The sequence below is a fragment of the Sipha flava genome, unplaced genomic scaffold (genome assembly GCF_003268045.1).
Source record: "Sipha flava isolate LNK unplaced genomic scaffold, YSA_version1 127_pilon_pilon, whole genome shotgun sequence".
NCBI lineage: Eukaryota > Metazoa > Arthropoda > Insecta > Hemiptera > Aphididae > Sipha > Sipha flava.
The window spans coordinates 1,310,805-1,323,290 of NW_020271753.1; positions in this window are offsets into that span (position 1 = coordinate 1,310,805).

Here is a 12,486-nt window from a genome sequence, read left to right on the forward strand (position 1 = left end):
ATACGACGTATACCCATGAACCATCATGGTGATTTAGCGTATATTTTATAAAAGTAACACCAATACGCACGTATACGCACGTATACACTTGTATACCTACTTCATAAATAGAAAAAAAATCCATAGGACATACGTTTATTTTTAGAAAATTTGTTATTGATAGGTTAATAATAACATTGATAATTGATTATTATTTATAGCTATCGATTATCGTCTAACTATATTCATTAGGTATCAAATTATAATATCTACAAGCGGCCGTTGTCGTTTCTATACAAGAATATACTAGATAGTGTGGCCATTGATTAAATAAACATAGATAGCCCATGTAATAAAAAAAATATTGGAAACGCCTAAAATGTCTCAAATGGAGCCAGAGTTGTAGTTGTAATGAATTCCTGATAACAGAATGCACTGGCGTTCTATATAAACATTTGTGATCTCCAATTTATTGTTATCCGTGATCAATGTTGATACATTGCTGATAATCTATAATCAATTTTAACCGGTGTCATTTATTCCTTTTTATTATGTATAGGTTCTGTTAAAGTTAATTGTATATATTTTATATGTTTTGTAGTTGCTACAAAACATTTGTAATGCTATTATTTTACAATTATATTTATATTTTTTGCCTTTAAAATCGGGCAGTTATTGAATTTTCCATAGAAGCTTTAAATATTTCGATAAATCAAGAAATAATATGGGATAAAATTAATACACATTTTTTTTTTTTTTATATATTAAAGTTTATACTTGTGGACATGAGATCCAGAAAAGACTTGAATACTTGCAAGCGAAGCGAGCGTCTTTTTGAATGATAAAATCTGATAAGTTTTGATCCTAATGAATACACAAAAGTCATTGTTATAAATCCTTAAATACGCGAATACCCTCTAGTTTTTTTGCCAAAACACCACTGGTTCTTACGAACGCATGGATTCCGTCTGTAACTTATTTATTTCCTATACTTGAATCTAATAAAGTAAGAAAATTAAAGTTTCAACATCACTAGCTAACCACATATAATTGGTTATTATACTCAGAAATAAAAGAAGGAGCATTTTGTAAATTTTGTGTGGTGTTTGCGAAATACGGTGGTGTAGAAAGTCAAAAATCAGGTTTTCTTTCATCACAGAAATTTGACAATTGGAAAAAGGCTAAAGAAGTAATTTGAATAATTATTTTTATGATACAATTATAATATGATAGAATAATTTATTTAAATAATTAGGTATTCAACCATTGACATAATAACTATATAATCAACTATCAAATTTTTTAATTGTATTTATTATATTAACAGGTTTTTAATAATCATTCAATGTTGAAATACCATAAATATGCTGTTATAAAAGCTGAATGATTTTTAGATATTTATTTAAAGAAGCAAAAATCAATTGTGCATGCTTTGGATGATGATAGGTAAAAATTATGAACAACTTATTAAGATATCTAGAACCAGTAGGGAAGGCCGTACAATTCCGGAATATAAATTGGCGGAACGTATTAATTCCGGAACGAATTTATCCGGACCGTATATCGACGGAATCAAAAATTCGAAAACCGTATTCGCCCGGAACGTATTCATCTGGACCGTATTTCCCCGAACCGTAAATCACCGGAAAGCAAAAATTTGAAAACCGTATTTGTCCGGAACGTATAATTCCGGAAAGTAAAATCCTGGGGTCCAAAGTAGATAGTCAATATGTTCGAGAGTATTGTAAATTATCTATATCAAATCCCTTAAAAATTGACCATATTAAGTCTAAGCCCTAAGGTTGGCAATAACACCAGTGGCGGATTTAAGGAAGGGGCCAGAAGGAGTTTTATATATTCCATTTGAATTATTGTCAAATAGCAGACTTTGGTGATGTTCCGAATACATTACAGTATTTTAAATAACTTTTACATGTATTCTAAGTGAAGCATAAAGATTTAGAATACTTTTTTTAAAGTTTAATCTTATATTCTATATAATTACATTGTTAATTTACCGTATAAATCGCATTTGTTTTCAAATTTAATAAATCTAATATATTGATGATTTCCTAATTCTCCGACACTTGGTTCAATGATATCCATTTTGCAAACCAGTAATTTTATTTTTAAGTTTGCCATTCTTCAAGTTAAATGAATTCCAACTGAAAGAATTAATTCACTATTTTAATGCACCTACACAAATATAATAATATCGTTCCTATCATAGTGGAATATAATTTTTTCAAACAAGTTAACTTTTTAGTATTTATAGCAAATAAATTATTCATAAGTATACTTTTTAACCTCGTTTTCGGTCTATGAATGCAATGGACTACTACAAAAAGATTCTACTATATTGTATAATAATTTCAACAGACAAAGGTATCCAACAAGGATATTTAAGTTATTATTATCTATAGTTATCTAAGTTAACGACGACTCATTAGCGCCTAAAAACTGTTTAGTATAGGCAATTTAAAATACATTCCGGTGAGATACGGTCCGGATAAATACGTTCCGTAACTTTTATTTTCTGGGAAAATACGGTTTATATACTTAAGATTCCGGCGAGATACGGTCCAGATAAATACGTTTCGGGATTATACGGTTCGGACATATACTTTATTAAGATTGGTTAAAAATTGCAAATGGATTTGAAAAATATTGGAATTTTCCAAATTGTGTCGGCGCCATCGATGGTAAGCAAATTTTATTATTTAATTGTTTATTTATATTTAATAAGTATTATTTTTTTTATAATATTATATAATCATGTACCTAGGTTCTATATATAATAATAATAATAATAGGTAAATAAAATATCATATTATCACTATACTATGCAATAAATAAACCATATGGAATAATAATATTAAAATAATATATAATATAATATAATATTTGATATAATTACTGTCACAATTCATTTCCAAACTAATTTCTTGCCATAATTTATCCTGAACTACTCTGTTGCTATGATGTTTGTCATTGTAGTCAAATATTGATGGTCTTTTTTCCACTAGACTTACCAATAGTTCACTATTGACACTATCACAAGCCATTTTATTTTAAAATTACAATACAATTTATGTATAATTATTTAAATTTAAATATTTTAAAATAAAATTGTATTTTATATGTATTTTATATTAACAATTTTTCGTTCTCGTCTTAGCGTGACTGATGAAAAATGGAGACACTTCAGACGGTAATAGTCATGACTAATTGTGTTTTAAAGCAAAAACGTTTTGTTTTGACTATGTCTTATCAATGTGCGTATGCAACATAATTTCCTATGTTCTATTTTTAACAAAACTGTGTTAGGCTGACTAACGCTGCTTAACGCAGTTTTGCTCTTTTGGTGTGCGGCCGGCCTAAATACAAAGTTCACTGTATGGTGCGACGCAAGCATGTCAAATACCGGGTCCTCCAACAAAGGACAATACAAACGTCCTAGTAATATCGCCCTCTCTCCACAGCAGGTCAACAAAAATAGATATGCTCCACTTTGAAATCTTTATGATACAGATGACGTCAACACTGACATTATTGATATGGTCATCAAAGAAGTAAAGCAAAAAATTCCTCCATTATAAATTTATGAAATTAACGATTATATTGCTATTCTAAATAAAATTCCACCAATTATAACTGCAGATTTCAACTTACATAATAAAAATATATTTTTATAACTGAATCTATCTACCGTTGATGATTATCGTTCTATTACAAAACATTTTTCCGAAAACAATATTAAATATCATATGTACTAACTCCCGGAAGATAGAAACCTCTCTATAATAATAAGAAATCTACCAACCACAATATCTGAAGTAGAAATCTATAATGAACTATCTGTTCTAAAATTTAACGTCACTTCTGTAAATCGTCACAAATCACCAATTCCAATCGTCGATGTTATCCTTGATAAATCAGCGAATAATATTTTTTCAATAGATCGTCTTCTTCAGAGCATAATATAGATAAAAAATCGAAAAAACGATAACTCCATTCCACAATGTCATAATTGTCAATGTTTTAATCATACAAAAAATTTCTGTAAACTACCTCCTAGATGCGTTAAATACACAAAACAACACCACTACTCGGAGTGTACTAAAGATAAAAATAACCCACCGACATGCGTAAACTGCAATGAAAATCACCCAGCAAATTATAAAGGCTGTAAAATCTATAAATAAATTAAAAACCACAATAAAGTTAAGTCTCATAGAAATTCACCTAAACATTTACAAATTATTCCTGAACCTAAAGAACAAAATGTATTCCATTTCTATATATATGTTCTCAAACAATACTCAAAGTGAATCTTACGCCGGTAAAGCTAAAAAAAACTTAAGCAAAAAAGAAAAAACAGCAGATGATCAAACGAACAGCATATTTAATACCAATGAACTCATTAAGTCGCTAATGCCGTTATTCACATCTCTTATCTCAGAAATTATCAAAAAAGTAATCACTGATCTTCCTACATTATTAAATAATCTCAATGTCAACTAATTTAAATAATATTAATAACAATGTCATCATAAATTGGAATGCAAACAGTATTAAACGAAATCGCAACACTTTCGCTGCATTCTTATCTCATCACAATGTTGATATAGCTTGTATATGTAAGACTCACTTATGTACAACCGACTCGATTAAATTTAATGGCTATTCAATTTATCGCAACGATAGGAAAGCTGTCCGGAATTCAGGTGGTATCGCTTTATTAATTCTGTTAATGTTTCTTGGTTTTTCAAAAATCTTGTTAATGGAAATCAATGTCGTCGAACTTGGCTTAGCTACTCTAAATCAAAAAATGCATTATTTTATGTACCATGCAAATTGTTTTTAAATTTAAACGACAAAAATATATCAAAATTAGCATTAGATGGTTTTATTAATTGGAAGAAAGTGTCAGAAAGAATACTACAACATGAAAATTCTAATATTCATAAAATGTATTTTTCTTCATGAAAAATGCTTGAAATATCAATTTGTGAAGGTAAAGGAATTTATATAGAGTTACAAAATGCAATCAAATTAGAAGAAAATCATTGGAGATTATTTTTAAAAACAATAATTGACATAATTATGCATCTAGCAATGGAGAACAGTGCTTTTCGTGGAACTGACAAAATTGTTTTTAAAATAGATATATCTAATCAAAGTGGAAAATTTTTAAATCTAGTAAATTTAATACCTCATTATAACGAACCTCTAAGAATTCATTTTGAACGTCATAAAAAAAGGAAGTGTTACATATATTTCCCATGAAATTCAAAATTAATTTTTAGAAATTATTGCAAATAAAGTTAAAAATACAATTATATCAAAAATTAAAAGCGCTACATATTATTCATTATTATTTGACTGCACGCCAGATATCTTACATTAAGAGCAAATGTTTCAAGTTATTCGTTATGTTGTTATAAATGAAAATGGATGTGAAATAGTGGAAAGTTTTCTAGGTTTTTACAAGTTTTTAAAAAAATTGGCGAGGCAATAACAGAAGATATTTTGAGAAGCTTATCTAATCATAGTATTGATTTATCCTACTATCACGGTCAATCATATGACAATGGAGGTAATATGGCTGGGAAATGGAAAGGTTTTCAAGCTAGGATTAGTTCTATAAACTCTTTGGCTAAGTTTATTCCTTGTACGGCCCACAGTCTAAACTTATAGGATTATTAAAACATTATTATGAACAGTATTCATTAAAAGTCGATTCTACTCAAGATACCTCGGTTAAGGATCAATTGTGTATTTGTATAAGATTTGTTTTAAATGGAAATATCAATGAAAGAATGGTAGCCTTAGTAGAATTGACATCTGGTACTAGAGAAGCGTTGTATAATGTCGTGAAAGAAGAATTAGAATCCTTAAATATCCCTTTAGCTAATTTAATCGGAGAATCATTTGATAGCGCTGCTGTTATGAGCGGCTGTAATAACGGTATTCAAGCGCATTAAAAAAAATTGCACCCGAATCTATATTTACACATTGCCACGCTCACATATTAAACCTTATAGTAACTGATATCACGTTGTGTTGTTTATCTGCTTAAGATCTTTTTAATTTATTACAAAAAACCGAAGTATTTTTTTCTGATTCTTAAAAAAGAACTGGTATTTGGAAAAATTTTCTTTCGAAAGATCAAACTGAAAATGATAAATTGAGAAAAATTCAAAATTTGAGTACTACTAGATGGAATAGTAAGAACACTACATTGAAACATTGAAAATATTTTTGATTCTTGGTCAGAGTCTAGTGAAACTAGTGATCGATATGACGTTTTATTGGAATCTTTATATTTTCTTGGTTCAGATAAATCGATTGATTCAAATACATCATCTGATGCAAGGTTTTTATTAGAAAAATGGACATCTTTTGAAACTATCGTAACTTCATTTATATTTCTTGAAATTTTTCATTACACTACTGCTGTTTCAAAATATCTTCAATTTAAAGAATTGAATTTCATTACTGTTATAAATCTAATTAAGTCTTTACCGAGTTATATTAGAAAAGGGTCATTGAATTATGACAGAATTGAGGAAAAAGGTACTAATTTTATTTCGAGTAAAAACAATTCTAATAAAATTAAAAAACTTGAAAATATATTCATAGAACAAACATTTACTAATAAACGAAGGCTAAAAATTAAAAAAAATGCCCGGTGAGAAAGCTTCGGATGATATCAGAAATATTTCAAGATCAATATTTTAATAAATGTGTTTGAAAAAAATGAAAAAATATATAAATTATTAGGTACATTGTTTAATAATTAATTAATTAATTTAATTTATGTACATACACAATGTTTTAAAGAATTCGCCAAAAATCCTCATTTAATTAATGACGATAATTTAACAATAAATAACGTTCAATAGATCTAAAGTTATTGCAATAATTGTTAGTTCATTGTAAAACACCCTAAATATATATATGTATTTTCTTTTATATACTCGTACTATTGCACATTTCAATTTGAAATATCACAGAAATTTTACCTATATATTTTGTATAAGTAATAAAAATGTTTTAATTAATTTAAAAATTAAATTAATGGTTTTTCATTATAAAGGTATTTGGCTACAGGATGTACATTTGTCTCGTTTGGGTTATATTTTTGTCGACGAGAGTCTACTGTTGGTCGTATCATAGGAGAGATGACTAAGATATTTTGGGAAAAAATGAATGAAGATTGGATGCCAAAACCCAATAAAGCTCAATGGGGACGAATTTCACAACGTTTTGAGTCGCTATGGAATCTCCCTAATTGTATCGGCAGTTTAGACGGAAAACATATTTGCATCGAGAAACTGCCGAATACGGGTTCGAGTAATTTCAATTACAAGGCATATCACTCAATTGTGTTATTAGGATGCAGTGATGCTGACGGTCTTTTTAATATGGTAGAAACTGGATATGCTGGTAGGAACAGTGATGGAGGGATGTTTCGAGCTTCAGCAATGAAATATTGGTTAACTTGCTCAGAGCTTGATATTCCTTCACCTTCAAAACTACCTTATGACGAAAATAACTGTGATTTTCCTTATTATTTTGTGGGGGACGAGGCATTTCCATTATCGCCATATTTGATGAGACCCTACCCAAGACGATATCTTGACAACGTACAAAGAGTATTTAACTATCGATTAAGCCGTGGTAGAAAAACAATTGAGTGTACATTTGGAATGATGACAGAAAAATTTCAAGTGTTCAGTACTGCTATTCGTTGTCATGATGTTGGAAAAGTCAATGACATTATAAAATCATGTTGTGTTTTACATAATTTTGTTTGAAAAAGAGAAGGAAGTTACAGTTCAAAATTTTGGAAATTTCAATGTTTGTAACACAATTGACCTTACAAATATTTCAACATTAGGTGAATGTACGTCAATGAACACTCGACAGCTTATCTCTAAATTATTTATTAATTTATTATTTAGAAATTATTTGGCAAGATATTTTATTGCTCCACAAGCATCAATTCCATGGCAATGGATTTTTTGTTTTTAATTTTCGTGTTTATCATTGAATATTATTTTTCACTTAATATTTTAAACTTAATATTAATATGTATTATTCAAATTATTATTTTATCATTTAAGAATTCACAAATAAATAATAAAACATCACATTCAATAAGTTTTTCTTTATTATAATTTTATAGCTGTATAATATTTTATAAACAAAATGTATGAAATAATATTATTTCTTTATCAAAAATCCGTGTATATCGTGTGTGCTTATTATTTTAATTATAACTGTATATTATTTTCGTATTAAAATGGGAAAAATAAAACATGTAAAGTCATGGCTATAATAATAATTAATAGTATGAAGATAAATAGTATTATAATATACATACATACGACAGTATAAAATCTATTAATAGTGTGGTTGTCGTCAACGATTGCCTGGGAAAAAATAATATAATAATATTGCTAAAAATACCACGTATCAATCGTGGCACTCAACGTGTTAAAAACTTATAACAATGTAATATAAATATAAATAATAGGTAATTCGAGTACATAAAATATACATATTACAGCGAATTAAAATAATTAGTATACCATATATCATATAAAATACAATAAAAAATTTAGGAACCACGTATAAAATAAAATACTTACCAGGTAATTTGACTTCCATTGATACAGCTTGCCATGCCTTGTCCACCAAATCCTTCCTACAGTAGTCGGGAATGGTATAATTATATAAGGGTGGGTGTTTTTCAACCTCACCAACGAATTTTATATTGAAAACCTCCATAATAATTTATGATACAAATCAAAATAATAAAATATTAAAATTAAATCGTATACAATTCATGCGATACGATAGCCTGGCGACTATCACTGTCGGTTGCGCGTGTCGTCTATCGCTCGCGTCGTAGTCGCGTCATTATCAAATTGTGGTATTAGTGGATCCCCATTTACTTTGCTAGGATATCGCGCATGGAAAAAATTGCATCGCTTGTGAGTCGCGTAGTGTGCGGAGGGCCTTAGGATTTCCATGGGCTTATAGTGTTTATAAAATAACAATGTTATACAAATAAAATGATAAAATATAGCCCATATAATGACTATTAAAGTTATTTTTCATATTATTTTCATATTTTCATATTTTCACATTATTTCTAGAGGAAATTCATATTAAAATATTAAATTATAAATATACTAAAAACCTCATTTAACCCGTCACTGGTTGCGCGGGGTAAATAATCTCTCAGTCAATTAATAAATATGTGTATCCACTTCATTATCTACAAAACGGATTTGTAATTCTGAGTAGCTCATAAAAATCACACCATTATTCGATAATGACATTTATTTCATTGAAAAAACTAATTTAGTTCGTTGTACACACCCGTGTAAAGAAAAATTTGTTTGGAGAATATTTACCTCGCGCCACTGAACGTTTATTTCAAATGTCCAAATGCAGAAAAAAAAAATCACGTGACCAGCGATGGGTTAATAATTTGCATTATTTTTTTGCACTAAAATTAACTTAATTTAGATACTTTTAAATAAAATTAACTTAAAGTTAACACGTTAATCTTAAAAAAAAAGTAACTTATTAAGTTAAAAGTTAATTTGTAAAAATAGTTGTTTAACTTAATAAGAGTTGATTAACTTAATTTTAACTTTTAACTCGTTAATGCCCTTGCCCTCGTCTAATCAACGACAATATTAATTATTAACAAAATTAAAAATCGTAAAAGCTCACAGTCAAGCTAGGGAAATAATTTGGAATTAGTATCGTAAAATAATTTTTGTAACAATTGTTAATTTATTGATGTATTTTTGGTAAAAATATTGAAATACGGAGAACCACTAGTTTTCCGTTATCGCGCCGCCGTCTCAATTTATCTGGCAACGACTGTAGAAAGTTTTGTTTCGGAGTTTAAAAATACATATACATATACATCCAATGGACATGTTTTATTTTGTGTACTATGTGGTAATTTTTTTTTATTTAATGCATATAAATGCATATTATAATGCATATTTTAATGGTTTTAGAAGTATATATGTGTATTAGAGCTATAAGTCCCTAAGCCTAGTTATAAGCTATGAATATTTGTATATATATTGAACATTAAACGCACTCCATTGTTTAACTACAATAAAAAAAAATTGACCATTTAGTTTTTAATTCTATAAATATTTTCTTATTAAACATTCTTACTGAAAAATACATAAAAAACCTATGATTTAAAATTTCAAAATTTTAAAATTCATCAAAAAAATTAAATATGATATTGGCGAAAAAAAAATCAAATTTCGATCATTATTTAATGTTGGTCTTCAAAAGGTTAATAATTTGTTGAATGTACAAACACTGTGCACATTATATTTCAGGCCCTATTTTTATGTGCACCCCGACACACAATATGCAACACAAATGTACAAGTGTGCCCTACGGTCTACAAAACAAAAATTAAATAATAAACCAACTGCTAGGAAATATGAGTATTACTGATTTTTTTTAAAATTTAATGCATATATATATATATATATATGTTATGTATGTAATATATTCCTTTTTCTAAGACAGTAGCAAGACTAAATTTTCATTTAAAGTAGTAAAATTAAGTGTGCAGTCCGAAATTGTACAAATAATAGGGCCTGTTATACTTCATTTTTGAAGACTCAGCAAGTACAGTGGACGTACTATTATCAATGGAGACGCAATAGTGGTTCCCGCCCGCGTAGTTCTTCGGTACAAGCCGCTATACTCGAATTGTCACTTGCATGTCTGCATTTTTAATTTATATATTATTCGGATTATAGGTGACAGCAGTGGCGTATATAAGGGGGGCATAGTCCCGGGTGGTTCAGATTCAATTAAAACATTTTTATGCATATTGCTAAATTACAAAATTATATATTTATAATGATACCATGGCCCGTACCTACTATTATTGTTGTTGTTCTATGCTAGTATGTTGTTTTTGAGGTATAAAATTCACATTACTGACTGATACCAAGGTCCATAATTCCAATGATCAATCAAAATACGAATAAACTTTGAAAGGACACGATAAATAAAGCTGTGTATTTACATAACGGACTAGATATCTTAGCAATCTTTGTCCGTGGTTTACATAGCACGTTCTATTTTTAGAAATGGATTTCTGTTTACTATTTTATTTACATTGTTGTAAAATGTTATCAATTTATCACGGATTACTAAGATTTGTTTCGTCAATTGTCTTTTGTCGATTGTCGATACTCGATTGTCTTGGGCCGATCGCACACCAAAAGAGCAAAACTGCGTTGGACAGTGTTAGTCATTTTCGTGTCAACTAAAAACAATTTGTTTTTATAAAGTATACACTACCTAGACAAAACATCATTATATAAAACAAAAGTCAGTTGTCATTATGTCATCTGATGAAGTTATTGCATGTGGTACACATAACAAAATTTAGAACAGAATCATAAAAAAAAAAAATATGGAGTCATCCGTTAAATAAAAACTTGGTCCTTGACTCCAAAATCATAAATGGATGGTCTTATTTCCACTAAACTTACGTTAATAGTATTTCCCTATCACAAGCCATTATGTGATTAGTATATAAAAAATATTATTAAAAATATTTACGAAATACAAAATAAAATAATTCTTTCTTGTCTAGTTGTGACTAACGAAAAATGTGGACACTCAAGTAGTATCAGTCATGACTAATTGTGTTGTAAAGCAAAAACGTTTACTACCTACTATAGAAAAATGCTTAATTTATTATATCTTATTTAATAATAAATTTATATTAAAACATTTAAATTCCTATATTTGTATCATTTATGTCATAATTAAAACAACTCGTACACTAAAAAATAACAATATTTACCGCCTCTCCATAGGCTGACATTTGGTTGAATTTTTTTTTTTTTTGGGGAGGGGTATAATAATTCAATGTAAAATAACCCGCAGGAGCTTCACCCTCACACCCCCTTACCATACACAAGTAAAACTTATTACCATTAAAAATATAGATATGTTTAAATTGTATCAAAAAAACACTAAATAACGTATATTTAAAAATAATTAATATTTTATTTTAATGACAAATAACTATTTGTATTAATAAAGATACTCAAAATATCATCGCTTTTTATATTTTTTGATATATGTTTTTCAATATATAGTATTGAAATATTGCTGAACCTATCTTGAACCAACAATCTTAGCCAAGTTTTTATTTTTTTCATTGCACTGAAACTTCTTTCGCAAGTAGCCAAACTATGGAATTGGTACTGTTAATGCTATTGTAAATAGTTTTTTATCATTTCTTATTTTACGACTTTCAAAAAAACAAACAGATAATTATTAATAAATTATAAAAACAACGAATAAAATGTTAACAAAGTTTCAATTTTGGGGGGCTATTAAAATATTTGGGGGTCTAAGCCCCCCAAGCCCTCCCTGATATCCGCCTATGCGGCTTTATCCTCTAAAGTTTAAAACCGAAAA